The sequence below is a fragment of the Phyllobates terribilis genome, unplaced genomic scaffold (genome assembly GCF_046119375.1).
Source record: "Phyllobates terribilis strain yellow unplaced genomic scaffold, ASM4611937v1 Scaffold_236__1_contigs__length_3049075, whole genome shotgun sequence".
In the NCBI taxonomy this organism is placed as follows: Eukaryota; Metazoa; Chordata; class Amphibia; order Anura; family Dendrobatidae; genus Phyllobates; species Phyllobates terribilis.
The window spans coordinates 406216-426671 of record NW_027362996.1 but is presented as its reverse complement, the minus strand read 5'-3'; the positions used below and the strand labels follow the sequence as shown (position 1 = coordinate 426671).

General features: G+C 45.9%; 14 non-coding genes across 14 annotated transcripts; all 14 read right to left on the bottom strand.

The window, feature by feature from the left end:
• Positions 1–2831: 2831 nt before the first annotated feature.
• On the bottom strand, positions 2832–3022 carry LOC141217053 (U2 spliceosomal RNA). Its single transcript, XR_012285929.1, has one exon. It is a non-coding gene; the product is annotated as a U2 spliceosomal RNA (small nuclear RNA).
• A 1120-nt stretch (positions 3023–4142) lies between these two features.
• Positions 4143–4333, bottom strand: LOC141217052 (U2 spliceosomal RNA). Its single transcript, XR_012285928.1, has one exon. It is a non-coding gene; the product is annotated as a U2 spliceosomal RNA (small nuclear RNA).
• Positions 4334–5453: 1120 nt separating this feature from the next.
• LOC141216545 (U2 spliceosomal RNA) lies at positions 5454–5644 on the bottom strand. The gene has a single exon (XR_012285575.1). It is a non-coding gene; the product is annotated as a U2 spliceosomal RNA (small nuclear RNA).
• A 1121-nt stretch (positions 5645–6765) lies between these two features.
• LOC141217051 (U2 spliceosomal RNA) lies at positions 6766–6956 on the bottom strand. The gene has a single exon (XR_012285927.1). It is a non-coding gene; the product is annotated as a U2 spliceosomal RNA (small nuclear RNA).
• A 1120-nt stretch (positions 6957–8076) lies between these two features.
• LOC141217050 (U2 spliceosomal RNA) lies at positions 8077–8267 on the bottom strand. The gene has a single exon (XR_012285926.1). It is a non-coding gene; the product is annotated as a U2 spliceosomal RNA (small nuclear RNA).
• Positions 8268–9386: 1119 nt separating this feature from the next.
• Positions 9387–9577, bottom strand: LOC141217048 (U2 spliceosomal RNA). Its single transcript, XR_012285925.1, has one exon. It is a non-coding gene; the product is annotated as a U2 spliceosomal RNA (small nuclear RNA).
• A 1124-nt stretch (positions 9578–10701) lies between these two features.
• LOC141216271 (U2 spliceosomal RNA) lies at positions 10702–10892 on the bottom strand. The gene has a single exon (XR_012285311.1). It is a non-coding gene; the product is annotated as a U2 spliceosomal RNA (small nuclear RNA).
• Positions 10893–12012: 1120 nt separating this feature from the next.
• Positions 12013–12203, bottom strand: LOC141217046 (U2 spliceosomal RNA). Its single transcript, XR_012285923.1, has one exon. It is a non-coding gene; the product is annotated as a U2 spliceosomal RNA (small nuclear RNA).
• Positions 12204–13325: 1122 nt separating this feature from the next.
• On the bottom strand, positions 13326–13516 carry LOC141217227 (U2 spliceosomal RNA). The gene has a single exon (XR_012286096.1). It is a non-coding gene; the product is annotated as a U2 spliceosomal RNA (small nuclear RNA).
• A 1120-nt stretch (positions 13517–14636) lies between these two features.
• LOC141216616 (U2 spliceosomal RNA) lies at positions 14637–14827 on the bottom strand. Its single transcript, XR_012285642.1, has one exon. It is a non-coding gene; the product is annotated as a U2 spliceosomal RNA (small nuclear RNA).
• Positions 14828–15946: 1119 nt separating this feature from the next.
• Positions 15947–16137, bottom strand: LOC141217045 (U2 spliceosomal RNA). Its single transcript, XR_012285922.1, has one exon. It is a non-coding gene; the product is annotated as a U2 spliceosomal RNA (small nuclear RNA).
• A 1122-nt stretch (positions 16138–17259) lies between these two features.
• On the bottom strand, positions 17260–17450 carry LOC141216421 (U2 spliceosomal RNA). The gene has a single exon (XR_012285455.1). It is a non-coding gene; the product is annotated as a U2 spliceosomal RNA (small nuclear RNA).
• A 1120-nt stretch (positions 17451–18570) lies between these two features.
• LOC141216615 (U2 spliceosomal RNA) lies at positions 18571–18761 on the bottom strand. The gene has a single exon (XR_012285641.1). It is a non-coding gene; the product is annotated as a U2 spliceosomal RNA (small nuclear RNA).
• Positions 18762–19880: 1119 nt separating this feature from the next.
• On the bottom strand, positions 19881–20071 carry LOC141217044 (U2 spliceosomal RNA). The gene has a single exon (XR_012285921.1). It is a non-coding gene; the product is annotated as a U2 spliceosomal RNA (small nuclear RNA).
• Between the last annotated feature and the right edge of the window lie 385 nt (positions 20072–20456).

The following is a 20456-nucleotide window of genomic DNA, read 5'->3' as shown; positions in this document are numbered from 1 at the left end:
TCCTGTGCATCTGCAGTCCTCATGGCGGTCTGGTCTATGGAACGGGTGTCATCCCTCTGGGTCGTCTTGTCCTCTGGTCTGGTCACGGAACTACTGCGACTTCTGGTTCGAGGACCAGGGCTCGACTGGGTCTTAGCCGGGTCCTTTTTACTTCGCGCCCTAGAGGTCTCTCTTTCCGACACACTGGTTGATCGATTAAGGAGCGTACCCTTTTTGCCCTTACTCAAGATCACCGATGATGGTGTGGCGAATCTGGGTGCTTGCTTAATCGGGGTACTAGAGGTCTCCTCAGTTCCACATAATGCCGGTGGTGCATTCATGCTGGATGAGGACCCTTCCTCTTGACTCTGAGATACGGCAACATCTAGAGCCAGAACATCGATCAATTCCACAGAGAGCGAACCCTCGGTTAATCTTATGGAGCCCCTACGACCGTCCTTCTGTGGAACTACCAGCGGGCCCTCTGGCGGAGCCGTTGAAGGATTTGGTCCGGACCCGTCAGCGTGCGCCAACCCAGGTCCAGGGGCAGGTGTAGTAATACTCCCTCCGAAGTATTCTTGGATAGTCAGTTAACCTGACTTAAACATGTCATATGTTTTTGACTTTTTGCTCGGACAATTCCTGAAGGCGTGACCTGCCTTCCCACATAGGTTACATACGATCTCAGAGTCACACGTAGCGGAGGTGTGCCCACTCTTACCGCACTTGTTGCAAAAGACTACATGAGCCCTTGTACAATTTTCTCGTGTATGCCCATATTCATGACAATTCCGGCATTGAAGGGGCATTCCTGGGTAGCGTAGGAATCCCCTGACATTACCAATGGCAAAATTAGCAGGCGGGTGGTGAAGACCACCAATGCCGCTCTGATCTGGATGGAACTTCACCAGTTATTTCCTCTTCCCATTCCAGAAGCGCTGGGAGTTGAGGATATCATGTGAGAAGCGCACTGACTTGCAGTAACGCTTCAAAAAGGTTTCGATATCGCCCTCAGAGACGAATGGGCTGTACATGAAGATCACCAAGGGTACTTCCTCTTCACCGTACAGGAAGTCAAAGCTCAGCCCGTTCAGTCTCTCATCGTCCTTGTCCGCAACCATCAGTGCTGCATGGATATTATCACAGCATGATTTAGCCATAAAGGAAATGGTATATCGCCCACGGAATTCCTGATCGTAAAGACACAGGATCTTATCTCGCTCCAGGTGGAAGAACCCAAAAAGAATCTCATGCACGATGTACTGCAGATTCTTCTCATGGCGCTGGCATTCATCCACCATGATTCTAATGGACTGTCGCAGTGGAGTCTCCCCCACCGCAAATCCAAAAGAAAAAGGCATTTTCGGCCCTCAGGGACTAAGCCCTCCCCCAATAGTAACAAGGGAATGAATCCCACAAAAGCAGGAACAAACCCAAGACCGAGGGAGGGGTACCCCAAGAACTTACACAGCCCACTAAGCGATAAAGCTCAGCAAAGGAAAACGCCCTTATTTCCTCGGGTCGCCCCGAAGACAAGACGCGATCGCTCCCCGTTGTCCGGGGACTAAGCAGACCTGCCAATAGCTGCAAGGGGGTGAAGCTCCCTCCGTTAAGAGAGAGCGATCCCCCAAGGCCAACAAGTCGGGTACCCCAGGCACCTCCTAGCCGAGACCAAGGCAGCAACCGTTAGATCACTGTACCTGATCCTAGCCAAAAGGCCGAGAAGCGATAACCAGAATTGGTTTCCGACTACGGTGCCACCCAAGGATTCTGAAAAGTCCATTTGTGGAGATGGCCACCTGGACTCCCGTTAAGAAGACATGCTGTCAACCTCTAGATCCCTCACATGCCTGCACTTTTCGGCTTGCTGCTGCTGCAATCCACGCGTTTTAGATCTGCATAACTCCACCTCTTTTAGCACAGTACCCTCAACCCCCGGCTGTTCCCACCCGCCTCAACACCGTTGGAAGGGAGGAGAACCAATTAAGGCGGGGGGGGGGGGTGGAACGAGCAGCTGTCTACCCTTAGCAGGAGGGTTGCTGATTAATTACCTCTCCTGCTGCTGCTGCTGCTGGCTGTCCAGCAGCAGACTGAAGGTGGCTGCTGCTGTGCGCAGGTATATAAAGGCTCAGAGCCTATTATGACACGCGCAGCCAGCGTTCCATTGCCACATTCCGTCTACTGCAGGCGGGATACCTGGATGGCTGAATGTCACTGAGAAGCTCACAGAGACCGCCATAAGCAACAGTTTAAAAGAATGCCACAGACTAATCAACCAAACTTTTTGGGTTGGTTTCTCTTTTATAGTCTGCAGGCATTAAATGAAAGAAGTCAGTGTTCCAGCAGAGGGAGACAACGTTTCAGAAAAGGCATTGTAGCAAACCAAAAAAGAAATTTTAGGCGCAGCAGAGTAACCAGCTCACATACCTGTTAGCTCAGGTGAGTTTAAAAGGCTGCTGTTGATAACAAGGGCATTTGCTAAATAGATGGTGTGTGTGCAGCAATATACTGAAAGGTCAATTATATTGTGCAGCTTATCTCACCACCTGTAGTTATTTAGGTGAAAGCTCCAAAATGCTTGCCTAATATGTCTGTTTATCCAAAAGGAAGTATAGGGGGAGAGCTAGATAGATAGCATTGCATTACATTACATTACATGGCAATGCAATGCACAGTTGCTGAAGTTGAACCAAAATGAGCTTGTCATCTGGCTTCTGCAACTTTTAACATGAAAAATCCAATGAGGAGAAGAAAAGCAAAGCCAAAGAGTCCATCCCAAAATCCGACAAACAAGCAAAATGAACAAAAAGCATTGAATTCAATTCTTTCTGATTTTAGAAACTGCATTAAAGAAGGGGTGCACCGGTCCTGGAGATACTGCAATACCAGGTCAATGCGTGGAGTGGACAGAGCAAGCTCTTTTTCCATCTCCCTGTTCTAAAAATCCATTTAATATATGGTCCCCAGATAGGGGACGTATCAGATATTAAACTGATAAGAACAGATACTACACTTGATCTTAGCCAAAAGGCCGAGAAGCGATAACCAGAATTGGTTTCCGACTACGGTGCCACCCAAGGATTCTGAAAAGTCCATTTGTGGAGATGGCCACCTGGACTCCCGTTAAGAAGACATGCTGTCAACCTCTAGATCCCTCACATGCCTGCACTTTTCGGCTTGCTGCTGCTGCAATCCACGCGTTTTAGATCTGCATAACTCCACCTCTTTTAGCACAGTACCCTCAACCCCCGGCTGTTCCCACCCGCCTCAACACCGTTGGAAGGGAGGAGAACCAATTAAGGCGGGGGGGGGGTGGAACGAGCAGCTGTCTACCCTTAGCAGGAGGGTTGCTGATTAATTACCTCTCCTGCTGCTGCTGCTGCTGGCTGTCCAGCAGCAGACTGAAGGTGGCTGCTGCTGTGCGCAGGTATATAAAGGCTCAGAGCCTATTATGACACGCGCAGCCAGCATTCCATTGCCACATTCCGTCTACTGCAGGCGGGATACCTGGATGGCTGAATGTCACTGAGAAGCTCACAGAGACCGCCATAAGCAACAGTTTAAAAGAATGCCACAGACTAATCAACCAAACTTTTTGGGTTGGTTTCTCTTTTATAGTCTGCAGGCATTAAATGAAAGAAGTCAGTGTTCCAGCAGAGGGAGACAACGTTTCAGAAAAGGCATTGTAGCAAACCAAAAAAGAAATTTTAAGCGCAGCAGAGTAACCAGCTCACATACCTGTTAGCTCAGGTGAGTTTAAAAGGCTGCTGTTGATAACAAGGGCATTTGCTAAATAGATGGTGTGTGTGCAACAATATACTGAAAGGTCAATTATATTGTGCAGCTTATCTCACCACCTGTAGTAATTTAGGTGAAAGCTCCAAAATGCTTGCCTAATATGTCTGTTTATCCAAAAGGAAGTATAGATATAGAGCTAGATAGATAGCATTGCATTACATTACATTACATGGCAATGCAATGCACAGTTGCTGAAGTTGAACCAAAATGAGCTTGTCATCTGGCTTCTGCAACTTTTAACATGAAAAATCCAATGAGGAGAAGAAAAGCAAAGCCAAAGAGTCCATCCCAAAATCCGACAAACAAGCAAAATGAACAAAAAGCATTGAATTCAATTCTTTCTGATTTTAGAAACTGCATTAAAGAAGGGGTGCACCGGTCCTGGAGATACTGCAATACCAGGTCAATGCGTGGAGTGGACAGAGCAAGCTCTTTTTCCATCTCCCTGTTCTAAAAATCCATTTAATATATGGTCCCCAGATAGGGGACGTATCAGATATTAAACTGATAAGAACAGATACTACACTTGATCTTAGCCAAAAGGCCGAGAAGCGATAACCAGAATTGGTTTCCGACTACGGTGCCACCCAAGGATTCTGAAAAGTCCATTTGTGGAGATGGCCACCTGGACTCCCGTTAAGAAGACATGCTGTCAACCTCTAGATCCCTCACATGCCTGCACTTTTCGGCTTGCTGCTGCTGCAATCCACGCGTTTTAGATCTGCATAACTCCACCTCTTTTAGCACAGTACCCTCAACCCCCGGCTGTTCCCACCCGCCTCAACACCGTTGGAAGGGAGGAGAACCAATTAAGGCGGGGGGGGGGTGGAACGAGCAGCTGTCTACCCTTAGCAGGAGGGTTGCTGATTAATTACCTCTCCTGCTGCTGCTGCTGCTGGCTGTCCAGCAGCAGACTGAAGGTGGCTGCTGCTGTGCGCAGGTATATAAAGGCTCAGAGCCTATTATGACACGCGCAGCCAGCGTTCCATTGCCACATTCCGTCTACTGCAGGCGGGATACCTGGATGGCTGAATGTCACTGAGAAGCTCACAGAGACCGCCATAAGCAACAGTTTAAAAGAATGCCACAGACTAATCAACCAAACTTTTTGGGTTGGTTTCTCTTTTATAGTCTGCAGGCATTAAATGAAAGAAGTCAGTGTTCCAGCAGAGGGAGACAACGTTTCAGAAAAGGCATTGTAGCATACCAAAAAAGAAATTTTAAGCGCAGCAGAGTAACCAGCTCACATACCTGTTAGCTCAGGTGAGTTTAAAAGGCTGCTGTTGATAACAAGGGCATTTGCTAAATAGATGGTGTGTGTGCAACAATATACTGAAAGGTCAATTATATTGTGCAGCTTATCTCACCACCTGTAGTTATTTAGGTGAAAGCTCCAAAATGCTTGCCTAATATGTCTGTTTATCCAAAAGGAAGTATAGATATAGAGCTAGATAGATAGCATTGCATTACATTACATTACATGGCAATGCAATGCACAGTTGCTGAAGTTGAACCAAAATGAGCTTGTCATCTGGCTTCTGCAACTTTTAACATGAAAAATCCAATGAGGAGAAGAAAAGCAAAGCCAAAGAGTCCATCCCAAAATCCGACAAACAAGCAAAATGAACAAAAAGCATTGAATTCAATTCTTTCTGATTTTAGAAACTGCATTAAAGAAGGGGTGCACCGGTCCTGGAGATACTGCAATACCAGGTCAATGCGTGGAGTGGACACAGCAAGCTCTTTTTCCATCTCCCTGTTCTAAAAATCCATTTAATATATGGTCCCCAGATAGGGGACGTATCAGATATTAAACTGATAAGAACAGATACTACACTTGATCTTAGCCAAAAGGCCGAGAAGCGATAACCAGAATTGGTTTCCGACTACGGTGCCACCCAAGGATTCTGAAAAGTCCATTTGTGGAGATGGCCACCTGGACTCCCGTTAAGAAGACATGCTGTCAACCTCTAGATCCCTCACATGCCTGCACTTTTCGGCTTGCTGCTGCTGCAATCCACGCGTTTTAGATCTGCATAACTCCACCTCTTTTAGCACAGTACCCTCAACCCCCGGCTGTTCCCACCCGCCTCAACACCGTTGGAAGGGAGGAGAACCAATTAAGGCGGGGGGGGGGGTGGAACGAGCAGCTGTCTACCCTTAGCAGGAGGGTTGCTGATTAATTACCTCTCCTGCTGCTGCTGCTGCTGGCTGTCCAGCAGCAGACTGAAGGTGGCTGCTGCTGTGCGCAGGTATATAAAGGCTCAGAGCCTATTATGACACGCGCAGCCAGCGTTCCATTGCCACATTCCGTCTACTGCAGGCGGGATACCTGGATGGCTGAATGTCACTGAGAAGCTCACAGAGACCGCCATAAGCAACAGTTTAAAAGAATGCCACAGACTAATCAACCAAACTTTTTGGGTTGGTTTCTCTTTTATAGTCTGCAGGCATTAAATGAAAGAAGTCAGTGTTCCAGCAGAGGGAGACAACGTTTCAGAAAAGGCATTGTAGCAAACCAAAAAAGAAATTTTAAGCGCAGCAGAGTAACCAGCTCACATACCTGTTAGCTCAGGTGAGTTTAAAAGGCTGCTGTTGATAACAAGGGCATTTGCTAAATAGATGGTGTGTGTGCAACAATATACTGAAAGGTCAATTATATTGTGCAGCTTATCTCACCACCTGTAGTTATTTAGGTGAAAGCTCCAAAATGCTTGCCTAATATGTCTGTTTATCCAAAAGGAAGTATAGAGGGAGAGCTAGATAGATAGCATTGCATTACATTACATTACATGGCAATGCAATGCACAGTTGCTGAAGTTGAACCAAAATGAGCTTGTCATCTGGCTTCTGCAACTTTTAACATGAAAAATCCAATGAGGAGAAGAAAAGCAAAGCCAAAGAGTCCATCCCAAAATCCGACAAACAAGCAAAATGAACAAAAAGCATTGAATTCAATTCTTTCTGATTTTAGAAACTGCATTAAAGAAGGGGTGCACCGGTCCTGGAGATACTGCAATACCAGGTCAATGCGTGGAGTGGACAGAGCAAGCTCTTTTTCCATCTCCCTGTTCTAAAAATCCATTTAATATATGGTCCCCAGATAGGGGACGTATCAGATATTAAACTGATAAGAACAGATACTACACTTGATCTTAGCCAAAAGGCCGAGAAGCGATAACCAGAATTGGTTTCCGACTACGGTGCCACCCAAGGATTCTGAAAAGTCCATTTGTGGAGATGGCCACCTGGACTCCCGTTAAGAAGACATGCTGTCAACCTCTAGATCCCTCACATGCCTGCACTTTTCGGCTTGCTGCTGCTGCAATCCACGCGTTTTAGATCTGCATAACTCCACCTCTTTTAGCACAGTACCCTCAACCCCCGGCTGTTCCCACCCGCCTCAACACCGTTGGAAGGGAGGAGAACCAATTAAGGCGGGGGGGGGGGTGGAACGAGCAGCTGTCTACCCTTAGCAGGAGGGTTGCTGATTAATTACCTCTCCTGCTGCTGCTGCTGCTGGCTGTCCAGCAGCAGACTGAAGGTGGCTGCTGCTGTGCGCAGGTATATAAAGGCTCAGAGCCTATTATGACACGCGCAGCCAGCGTTCCATTGCCACATTCCGTCTACTGCAGGCGGGATACCTGGATGGCTGAATGTCACTGAGAAGCTCACAGAGACCGCCATAAGCAACAGTTTAAAAGAATGCCACAGACTAATCAACCAAACTTTTTGGGTTGGTTTCTCTTTTATAGTCTGCAGGCATTAAATGAAAGAAGTCAGTGTTCCAGCAGAGGGAGACAACGTTTCAGAAAAGGCATTGTAGCAAACCAAAAAAGAAATTTTAAGCGCAGCAGAGTAACCAGCTCACATACCTGTTAGCTCAGGTGAGTTTAAAAGGCTGCTGTTGATAACAAGGGCATTTGCTAAATAGATGGTGTGTGTGCAACAATATACTGAAAGGTCAATTATATTGTGCAGCTTATCTCACCACCTGTAGTTATTTAGGTGAAAGCTCCAAAATGCTTGCCTAATATGTCTGTTTATCCAAAAGGAAGTATAGAGGGAGAGCTAGATAGATAGCATTGCATTACATTACATTACATGGCAATGCAATGCACAGTTGCTGAAGTTGAACCAAAATGAGCTTGTCATCTGGCTTCTGCAACTTTTAACATGAAAAATCCAATGAGGAGAAGAAAAGCAAAGTAAAGAGTCCATCCCAAAATCCGACAAACAAGCAAAATGAACAAAAAGCATTGAATTCAATTCTTTCTGATTTTAGAAACTGCATTAAAGAAGGGGTGCACCGGTCCTGGAGATACTGCAATACCAGGTCAATGCGTGGAGTGGACAGAGCAAGCTCTTTTTCCATCTCCCTGTTCTAAAAATCCATTTAATATATGGTCCCCAGATAGGGGACGTATCAGATATTAAACTGATAAGAACAGATACTACACTTGATCTTAGCCAAAAGGCCGAGAAGCGATAACCAGAATTGGTTTCCGACTACGGTGCCACCCAAGGATTCTGAAAAGTCCATTTGTGGAGATGGCCACCTGGACTCCCGTTAAGAAGACATGCTGTCAACCTCTAGATCCCTCACATGCCTGCACTTTTCGGCTTGCTGCTGCTGCAATCCACGCGTTTTAGATCTGCATAACTCCACCTCTTTTAGCACAGTACCCTCAACCCCCGGATGTTCCCACCCGCCTCAACACCGTTGGAAGGGAGGAGAACCAATTAAGGCGGGGGGGGGTGGAACGAGCAGCTGTCTACCCTTAGCAGGAGGGTTGCTGATTAATTACCTCTCCTGCTGCTGCTGCTGCTGGCTGTCCAGCAGCAGACTGAAGGTGGCTGCTGCTGTGCGCAGGTATATAAAGGCTCAGAGCCTATTATGACACGCGCAGCCAGCGTTCCATTGCCACATTCCGTCTACTGCAGGCGGGATACCTGGATGGCTGAATGTCACTGAGAAGCTCACAGAGACCGCCATAAGCAACAGTTTAAAAGAATGCCACAGACTAATCAACCAAACTTTTTGGGTTGGTTTCTCTTTTATAGTCTGCAGGCATTAAATGAAAGAAGTCAGTGTTCCAGCAGAGGGAGACAACGTTTCAGAAAAGGCATTGTAGCAAACCAAAAAAGAAATTTTAAGCGCAGCAGAGTAACCAGCTCACATACCTGTTAGCTCAGGTGAGTTTAAAAGGCTGCTGTTGATAACAAGGGCATTTGCTAAATAGATGGTGTGTGTGCAACAATATACTGAAAGGTCAATTATATTGTGCAGCTTATCTCACCACCTGTAGTTATTTAGGTGAAAGCTCCAAAATGCTTGCCTAATATGTCTGTTTATCCAAAAGGAAGTATAGAGGGAGAGCTAGATAGATAGCATTGCATTACATTACATTACATGGCAATGCAATGCACAGTTGCTGATGTTGAACCAAAATGAGCTTGTCATCTGGCTTCTGCAACTTTTAACATGAAAAATCCAATGAGGAGAAGAAAAGCAAAGCCAAAGAGTCCATCCCAAAATCCGACAAACAAGCAAAATGAACAAAAAGCATTGAATTCAATTCTTTCTGATTTTAGAAACTGCATTAAAGAAGGGGTGCACCGGTCCTGGAGATACTGCAATACCAGGTCAATGCGTGGAGTGGACAGAGCAAGCTCTTTTTCCATCTCCCTGTTCTAAAAATCCATTTAATATATGGTCCCCAGATAGGGGACGTATCAGATATTAAACTGATAAGAACAGATACTACACTTGATCTTAGCCAAAAGGCCGAGAAGCGATAACCAGAATTGGTTTCCGACTACGGTGCCACCCAAGGATTCTGAAAAGTCCATTTGTGGAGATGGCCACCTGGACTCCCGTTAAGAAGACATGCTGTCAACCTCTAGATCCCTCACATGCCTGCACTTTTCGGCTTGCTGCTGCTGCAATCCACGCGTTTTAGATCTGCATAACTCCACCTCTTTTAGCACAGTACCCTCAACCCCCGGCTGTTCCCACCCGCCTCAACACCGTTGGAAGGGAGGAGAACCAATTAAGGCGGGGGGGGGGTGGGTGGAACGAGCAGCTGTCTACCCTTAGCAGGAGGGTTGCTGATTAATTACCTCTCCTGCTGCTGCTGCTGCTGGCTGTCCAGCAGCAGACTGAAGGTGGCTGCTGCTGTGCGCAGGTATATAAAGGCTCAGAGCCTATTATGACACGCGCAGCCAGCGTTCCATTGCCACATTCCGTCTACTGCAGGCGGGATACCTGGATGGCTGAATGTCACTGAGAAGCTCACAGAGACCGCCATAAGCAACAGTTTAAAAGAATGCCACAGACTAATCAACCAAACTTTTTGGGTTGGTTTCTCTTTTATAGTCTGCAGGCATTAAATGAAAGAAGTCAGTGTTCCAGCAGAGGGAGACAACGTTTCAGAAAAGGCATTGTAGCAAACCAAAAAAGAAATTTTAAGCGCAGCAGAGTAACCAGCTCACATACCTGTTAGCTCAGGTGAGTTTAAAAGGCTGCTGTTGATAACAAGGGCATTTGCTAAATAGATGGTGTGTGTGCAACAATATACTGAAAGGTCAATTATATTGTGCAGCTTATCTCACCACCTGTAGTTATTTAGGTGAAAGCTCCAAAATGCTTGCCTAATATGTCTGTTTATCCAAAAGGAAGTATAGAGGGAGAGCTAGATAGATAGCATTGCATTACATTACATTACATGGCAATGCAATGCACAGTTGCTGAAGTTGAACCAAAATGAGCTTGTCATCTGGCTTCTGCAACTTTTAACATGAAAAATCCAATGAGGAGAAGAAAAGCAAAGCCAAAGAGTCCATCCCAAAATCCGACAAACAAGCAAAATGAACAAAAAGCATTGAATTCAATTCTTTCTGATTTTAGAAACTGCATTAAAGAAGGGGTGCACCGGTCCTGGAGATACTGCAATACCAGGTCAATGCGTGGAGTGGACAGAGCAAGCTCTTTTTCCATCTCCCTGTTCTAAAAATCCATTTAATATATCGTCCCCAGATAGGGGACGTATCAGATATTAAACTGATAAGAACAGATACTACACTTGATCTTAGCCAAAAGGCCGAGAAGCGATAACCAGAATTGGTTTCCGACTACGGTGCCACCCAAGGATTCTGAAAAGTCCATTTGTGGAGATGGCCACTTGGACTCCCGTTAAGAAGACATGCTGTCAACCTCTAGATCCCTCACATGCCTGCACTTTTCGGCATGCTGCTGCTGCAATCCACGCGTTTTAGATCTGCATAACTCCACCTCTTTTAGCACAGTACCCTCAACCCCCGGCTGTTCCCACCCGCCTCAACACTGTTGGAAGGGAGGAGAACCAATTAAGGCGGGGGGGGGGTGGAACGAGCAGCTGTCTACCCTTAGCAGGAGGGTTGCTGATTAATTACCTCTCCTGCTGCTGCTGCTGCTGGCTGTCCAGCAGCAGACTGAAGGTGGCTGCTGCTGTGCGCAGGTATATAAAGGCTCAGAGCCTATTATGACACGCGCAGCCAGCGTTCCATTGCCACATTCCGTCTACTGCAGGCGGGATACCTGGATGGCTGAATGTCACTGAGAAGCTCACAGAGACCGCCATAAGCAACAGTTTAAAAGAATGCCACAGACTAATCAACCAAACTTTTTGGGTTGGTTTCTCTTTTATAGTCTGCAGGCATTAAATGAAAGAAGTCAGTGTTCCAGCAGAGGGAGACAACGTTTCAGAAAAGGCATTGTAGCAAACCAAAAAAGAAATTTTAAGCGCAGCAGAGTAACCAGCGCACATACCTGTTAGCTCAGGTGAGTTTAAAAGGCTGCTGTTGATAACAAGGGCATTTGCTAAATAGATGGTGTGTGTGCAACAATATACTGAAAGGTCAATTATATTGTGCAGCTTATCTCACCACCTGTAGTTATTTAGGTGAAAGCTCCAAAATGCTTGCCTAATATGTCTGTTTATCCAAAAGGAAGTATAGAGGGAGAGCTAGATACATAGCATTGCATTACATTACATTACATGGCAATGCAATGCACAGTTGCTGAAGTTGAACCAAAATGAGCTTGTCATCTGGCTTCTGCAACTTTTAACATGAAAAATCCAATGAGGAGAAGAAAAGCAAAGCCAAAGAGTCCATCCCAAAATCCGACAAACAAGCAAAATGAACAAAAAGCATTGAATTCAATTCTTTCTGATTTTAGAAACTGCATTAAAGAAGGGGTGCACCGGTCCTGGAGATACTGCAATACCAGGTCAATGCGTGGAGTGGACAGAGCAAGCTCTTTTTCCATCTCCCTGTTCTAAAAATCCATTTAATATATGGTCCCCAGATAGGGGACGTATCAGATATTAAACTGATAAGAACAGATACTACACTTGATCTTAGCCAAAAGGCCGAGAAGCGATAACCAGAATTGGTTTCCGACTACGGTGCCACCCAAGGATTCTGAAAAGTCCATTTGTGGAGATGGCCACCTGGACTCCCGTTAAGAAGACATGCTGTCAACCTCTAGATCCCTCACATGCCTGCACTTTTCGGCTTGCTGCTGCTGCAATCCACGCGTTTTAGATCTGCATAACTCCACCTCTTTTAGCACAGCACCCTCAACCCCCGGCTGTTCCCACCCGCCTCAACACCGTTGGAAGGGAGGAGAACCAATTAAGGCGGGGGGGGGGGGTGGAACGAGCAGCTGTCTACCCTTAGCAGGAGGGTTGCTGATTAATTACCTCTCCTGCTGCTGCTGCTGCTGGCTGTCCAGCAGCAGACTGAAGGTGGCTGCTGCTGTGCGCAGGTATATAAAGGCTCAGAGCCTATTATGACACGCGCAGCCAGCGTTCCATTGCCACATTCCGTCCACTGCAGGCGGGATACCTGGATGGCTGAATGTCACTGAGAAGCTCATAGAGACCGCCATAAGCAACAGTTTAAAAGAATGCCACAGACTAATCAACCAAACTTTTTGGGTTGGTTTCTCTTTTATAGTCTGCAGGCATTAAATGAAAGAAGTCAGTGTTCCAGCAGAGGGAGACAACGTTTCAGAAAAGGCATTGTAGCAAACCAAAAAAGAAATTTTAAGCGCAGCAGAGTAACCAGCTCACATACCCGTTAGCTCAGGTGAGTTTAAAAGGCTGCTGTTGATAACAAGGGCATTTGCTAAATAGATGGTGTGTGTGCAACAATATACTGAAAGGTCAATTATATTGTGCAGCTTATCTCACCACCTGTAGTTATTTAGGTGAAAGCTCCAAAATGCTTGCCTAATATGTCTGTTTATCCAAAAGGAAGTATAGAGGGAGAGCTAGATAGATAGCATTGCATTACATTACATTACATGGCAATGCAATGCACAGTTGCTGAAGTTGAACCAAAATGAGCTTGTCATCTGGCTTCTGCAACTTTTAACATGAAAAATCCAATGAGGAGAAGAAAAGCAAAGCCAAAGAGTCCATCCCAAAATCCGACAAACAAGCAAAATGAACAAAAAGCATTGAATTCAATTCTTTCTGATTTTAGAAACTGCATTAAAGAAGGGGTGCACCGGTCCTGGAGATACTGCAATACCAGGTCAATGCGTGGAGTGGACAGAGCAAGCTCTTTTTCCAACCCCCTGTTCTAAAAATCCATTTAATATATGGTCCCCAGATAGGGGACGTATCAGATATTAAACTGATAAGAACAGATACTACACTTGATCTTAGCCAAAAGGCCGAGAAGCGATAACCAGAATTGGTTTCCGACTACGGTGCCACCCAAGGATTCTGAAAAGTCCATTTGTGGAGATGGCCACCTGGACTCCCGTTAAGAAGACATGCTGTCAACCTCTAGATCCCTCACATGCCTGCACTTTTCGGCTTGCTGCTGCTGCAATCCACGCGTTTTAGATCTGCATAACTCCACCTCTTTTAGCACAGTACCCTCAACCCCCGGCTGTTCCCACCCGCCTCAACACCGTTGGAAGGGAGGAGAACCAATTAAGGCGGGGGGGGGGTGGAACGAGCAGCTGTCTACCCTTAGCAGGAGGGTTGCTGATTAATTACCTCTCCTGCTGCTGCTGCTGCTGGCTGTCCAGCAGCAGACTGAAGGTGGCTGCTGCTGTGCGCAGGTATATAAAGGCTCAGAGCCTATTATGACACGCGCAGCCAGCGTTCCATTGCCACATTCCGTCTACTGCAGGCGGGATACCTGGATGGCTGAATGTCACTGAGAAGCTCACAGAGACCGCCATAAGTAACAGTTTAAAAGAATGCCACAGACTAATCAACCAAACTTTTTGTGTTGGTTTCTCTTTTATAGTCTGCAGGCATTAAATGAAAGAAGTCAGTGTTCCAGCAGAGGGAGACAACTTTTCAGAAAAGGCATTGTAGCAAACCAAAAAAGAAATTTTAAGCGCAGCAGAGTAACCAGCTCACATACCTGTTAGCTCAGGTGAGTTTAAAAGGCTGCTGTTGATAACAAGGGCATTTGCTAAATAGATGGTGTGTGTGCAACAATGTACTGAAAGGTCAATTATATTGTGCAGCTTATCTCACCACCTGTAGTTATTTAGGTGAAAGCTCCAAAATGCTTGCCTAATATGTCTGTTTATCCAAAAGGAAGTATAGAGGGAGAGCTAGATAGATAGCATTGCATTACATTACATTACATGGCAATGCAATGCACAGTTGCTGAAGTTGAACCAAAATGAGCTTGTCATCTGGCTTCTGCAACTTTTAACATGAAAAATCCAATGAGGAGAAGAAAAGCAAAGCCAAAGAGTCCATCCCAAAATCCGACAAACAAGCAAAATGAACAAAAAGCATTGAATTCAATTCTTTCTGATTTTAGAAACTGCATTAAAGAAGGGGTGCACCGGTCCTGGAGATACTGCAATACCAGGTCAATGCGTGGAGTGGACAGAGCAAGCTCTTTTTCCATCTCCCTGTTCTAAAAATCCATTTAATATATGGTCCCCAGATAGGGGACGTATCAGATATTAAACTGAGAAGAACAGATACTACACTTGATCTTAGCCAAAAGGCCGAGAAGCGATAACCAGAAATGGTTTCCGACTACGGTGCCACCCAAGGATTCTGAAAAGTCCATTTGTGGAGATGGCCACCTGGACTCCCGTTAAGAAGACATGCTGTCAACCTCTAGATCCCTCACATGCCTGCACTTTTCGGCTTGCTGCTGCTGCAATCCACGCGTTTTAGATCTGCATAACTCCACCTCTTTTAGCACAGTACCCTCAACCCCCGGCTGTTCCCACCCGCCTCAACACCGTTGGAAGGGAGGAGAACCAATTAAGGCGGGGGGGGGTGGAACGAGCAGCTGTCTACCCTTAGCAGGAGGGTTGCTGATTAATTACCTCTCCTGCTGCTGCTGCTGCTGGCTGTCCAGCAGCAGACTGAAGGTGGCTGCTGCTGTGCGCAGGTATATAAAGGCTCAGAGCCTATTATGACACGCGCAGCCAGCGTTCCATTGCCACATTCCGTCTACTGCAGGCGGGATACCTGGATGGCTGAATGTCACTGAGAAGCTCACAGAGACCGCCATAAGCAACAGTTTAAAAGAATGCCACAGACTAATCAACCAAACTTTTTGGGTTGGTTTCTCTTTTATAGTCTGCAGGCATTAAATGAAAGAAGTCAGTGTTCCAGCAGAGGGAGACAACGTTTCAGAAAAGGCATTGTAGCAAACCAAAAAAGAAATTTTAAGCGCAGCAGAGTAACCAGCTCACATACCTGTTAGCTCAGGTGAGTTTAAAAGGCTGCTGTTGATAACAAGGGCATTTGCTAAATAGATGGTGTGTGTGCAACAATATACTGAAAGGTCAATTATATTGTGCAGCTTATCTCACCACCTGTAGTTATTTAGGTGAAAGCTCCAAAATGCTTGCCTAATATGTCTGTTTATCCAAAAGGAAGTATAGAGGGAGAGCTAGATAGATAGCATTGCATTACATTACATTACATGGCAATGCAATGCACAGTTGCTGAAGTTGAACCAAAATGAGCTTGTCATCTGGCTTCTGCAACTTTTAACATGAAAAATCCAATGAGGAGAAGAAAAGCAAAGCCAAAGAGTCCATCCCAAAATCCGACAAACAAGCAAAATGAACAAAAAGCATTGAATTCAATTCTTTCTGATTTTAGAAACTGCATTAAAGAAGGGGTGCACCGGTCCTGGAGATACTGCAATACCAGGTCAATGCGTGGAGTGGACAGAGCAAGCTCTTTTTCCATCTCCCTGTTCTAAAAATCCATTTAATATATGGTCCCCAGATAGGGGACGTATCAGATATTAAACTGATAAGAACAGATACTACACTTGATCTTAGCCAAAAGGCCGAGAAGCGATAACCAGAATTGGTTTCCGACTACGGTGCCACCCAAGGATTCTGAAAAGTCCATTTGTGGAGATGGCCACCTGGACTCCCGTTAAGAAGACATGCTGTCAACCTCTAGATCCCTCACATGCCTGCACTTTTCGGCTTGCTGCTGCTGCAATCCACGCGTTTTAGATCTGCATAACTCCACCTCTTTTAGCACAGTACCCTCAACCCCCGGCTGTTCCCACCCGCCTCAACACCGTTGGAAGGGAGGAGAACCAATTAAGGCGGGGGGGGGGGGTGGAACGAGCAGCTGTCTACCCTTAGCAGGAGGGTTGCTGATTAATTACCTCTCCTGCTGCTGCTGCTGCTGGCTGTCCAGCAGCAGACTGAAGGTGGCTGCTGCTGTGCGCAGGTATATAAAGGCTCAGAGCCTATTATGACACGCGCAGCCAGCGTTCCATTGCCACATTCCGTCTACTGCAGGCGGGATACCTGGATGGCTGAATGTCACTGAGAAGCTCACAGAGACCGCCATAAGCAACCGTTTAAAAGAATGCCACAGACTAATCAACCAAACTTTTTGGGTTGGTTTCTCTTTTATAGTCTGCAGGCATTAAATGAAAGAAGTCAGTGTTCCAGCAGAGGGAGACAACGTTTCAGAAAAGGCATTGTAGCAAACCAAAAAAGAAATTTTAAGCGCAGCAGAGTAACCAGCTCACATACCCGTTAGCTCAGGTGAGTTTAAAAGGCTGCTGTTGATAACAAGGGCATTTGCTAAATAGATGGTGTGTGTGCAACAATATACTGAAAGGTCAATTATATTGTGCAGCTTATCTCACCACCTGTAGTTATTTAGGTGAAAGCTCCAAAATGCTTGCCTAATATGTCTGTTTATCCAAAAGGAAGTATAGAGGGAGAGCTAGATAGATAGCATTGTATTACATTACATTACATGGCAATGCAATGCACAGTTGCTGAAGTTGAACCAAAATGAGCTTGTCATCTGGCTTCTGCAACTTTTAACATGAAAAATCCAATGAGGAGAAGAAAAGCAAAGCCAAAGAGTCCATCCCAAAATCCGACAAACAAGCAAAATGAACAAAAAGCATTGAATTCAATTCTTTCTGATTTTAGAAACTGCATTAAAGAAGGGGTGCACCGGTCCTGGAGATACTGCAATACCAGGTCAATGCGTGGAGTGGACAGAGCAAGCTCTTTTTCCAACTCCCTGTTCTAAAAATCCATTTAATATATGGTCCCCAGATAGGGGACGTATCAGATATTAAACTGATAAGAACAGATACTACACTTGATCTTAGCCAAAAGGCCGAGAAGCGATAACCAGAATTGGTTTCCGACTACGGTGCCACCCAAGGATTCTGAAAAGTCCATTTGTGGAGATGGCCACCTGGACTCCCGTTAAGAAGACATGCTGTCAACCTCTAGATCCCTCACATGCCTGCACTTTTCGGCTTGCTGCTGCTGCAATCCACGCGTTTTAGATCTGCATAACTCCACCTCTTTTAGCACAGTACCCTCAACCCCCGGCTGTTCCCACCCGCCTCAACACCGTTGGAAGGGAGGAGAACCAATTAAGGCGGGGGGGGGGTGGAACGAGCAGCTGTCTACCCTTAGCAGGAGGGTTGCTGATTAATTACCTCTCCTGCTGCTGCTGCTGCTGGCTGTCCAGCAGCAGACTGAAGGTGGCTGCTGCTGTGCGCAGGTATATAAAGGCTCAGAGCCTATTATGACACGCGCAGCCAGCGTTCCATTGCCACATTCCGTCTACTGCAGGCGGGATACCTGGATGGCTGAATGTCACTGAGAAGCTCACAGAGACCGCCATAAGCAACAGTTTAAAAGAATGCCACAGACTAATCAACCAAACTTTTTGGGTTGGTTTCTCTTTTATAGTCTGCAGGCATTAAATGAAAGAAGTCAGTGTTCCAGCAGAGGGAGACAACTTTTCAGAAAAGGCATTGTAGCAAACCAAAAAAGAAATTTTAAGCGCAGCAGAGTAACCAGCTCACATACCTGTTAGCTCAGGTGAGTTTAAAAGGCTGCTGTTGATAACAAGGGCATTTGCTAAATAGATGGTGTGTGTGCAACAATGTACTGAAAGGTCAATTATATTGTGCAGCTTATCTCACCACCTGTAGTTATTTAGGTGAAAGCTCCAAAATGCTTGCCTAATATGTCTGTTTATCCAAAAGGAAGTATAGAGGGAGAGCTAGATAGATAGCATTGCATTACATTACATTACATGGCAATGCAATGCACAGTTGCTGAAGTTGAACCAAAATGAGCTTGTCATCTGGCTTCTGCAACTTTTAACATGAAAAATCCAATGAGGAGAAGAAAAGCAAAGCCAAAGAGTCCATCCCAAAATCCGACAAACAAGCAAAATGAACAAAAAGCATTGAATTCAATTCTTTCTGATTTTAGAAACTGCATTAAAGAAGGGGTGCACCGGTCCTGGAGATACTGCAATACCAGGTCAATGCGTGGAGTGGACAGAGCAAGCTCTTTTTCCATCTCCCTGTTCTAAAAATCCATTTAATATATGGTCCCCAGATAGGGGACGTATCAGATATTAAACTGAGAAGAACAGATACTACACTTGATCTTAGCCAAAAGGCCGAGAAGCGATAACCAGAAATGGTTTCCGACTACGGTGCCACCCAAGGATTCTGAAAAGTCCATTTGTGGAGATGGCCACCTGGACTCCCGTTAAGAAGACATGCTGTCAACCTCTAGATCCCTCACATGCCTGCACTTTTCGGCTTGCTGCTGCTGCAATCCACGCGTTTTAGATCTGCATAACTCCACCTCTTTTAGCACAGTACCCTCAACCCCCGGCTGTTCCCACCCGCCTCAACACCGTTGGAAGGGAGGAGAACCAATTAAGGCGGGGGGGGGTGGAACGAGCAGCTGTCTACCCTTAGCAGGAGGGTTGCTGATTAATTACCTCTCCTGCTGCTGCTGCTGCTGGCTGTCCAGCAGCAGACTGAAGGTGGCTGCTGCTGTGCGCAGGTATATAAAGGCTCAGAGCCTATTATGACACGCGCAGCCAGCGTTCCATTGCCACATTCCGTCTACTGCAGGCGGGATACCTGGATGGCTGAATGTCACTGAGAAGCTCACAGAGACCGCCATAAGCAACAGTTTAAAAGAATGCCACAGACTAATCAACCAAACTTTTTGGGTTGGTTTCTCTTTTATAGTCTGCAGGCATTAAATGAAAGAAGTCAGTGTTCCAGCAGAGGGAGACAACGTTTCAGAAAAGGCATTGTAGCAAACCAAAAAAGAAATTTTAAGCGCAGCAGAGTAACCAGCTCACATACCTGTTAGCTCAGGTGAGTTTAAAAGGCTGCTGTTGATAACAAGGGCATTTGCTAAATAGATGGTGTGTGTGCAACAATATACTGAAAGGTCAATTATATTGTGCAGCTTATCTCACCACCTGTAGTTATTTAGGTGAAAGCTCCAAAATGCTTGCCTAATATGTCTGTTTATCCAAAAGGAAGTATAGAGGGAGAGCTAGATAGATAGCATTGCATTACATTACATTACATGGCAATGCAATGCACAGTTGCTGAAGTTGAACCAAAATGAGCTTGTCATCTGGCTTCTGCAACTTTTAACATGAAAAATCCAATGAGGAGAAGAAAAGCAAAGCCAAAGAGTCCATCCCAAAATCCGACAAACAAGCAAAATGAACAAAAAGCATTGAATTCAATTCTTTCTGATTTTAGAAACTGCATTAAAGAAGGGGTGCACCGGTCCTGGAGATACTGCAATACCAGGTCAATGCGTGGAGTGGACAGAGCAAGCTCTTTTTCCATCTCCCTGTTCTAAAAATCCATTTAATATATGGTCCCCAGATAGGGGACGTATCAGATATTAAACTGATAAGAACAGATACTACACTTGATCTTAGCCAAAAGGCCGAGAAGCGATAACCAGAATTGGTTTCCGACTACGGTGCCACCCAAGGATTCTGAAAAGTCCATTTGTGGAGATGGCCACCTGGACTCCCGTTAAGAAGACATGCTGTCAACCTCTAGATCCCTCACATGCCTGCACTTTTCGGCTTGCTGCTGCTGCAATCCACGCGTTTTAGATCTGCATAACTCCACCTCTTTTAGCACAGTACCCTCAACCCCCGGCTGTTCCCACCCGCCTCAACACCGTTGGAAGGGAGGAGAACCAATTAAGGCGGGGGGGGGGGTGGAACGAGCAGCTGTCTACTCTTAGCAGGAGGGTTGCTGATTAATTACCTCTCCTGCTGCTGCTGCTGCTGGCTGTCCAGCAGCAGACTGAAGGTGGCTGCTGCTGTGCGCAG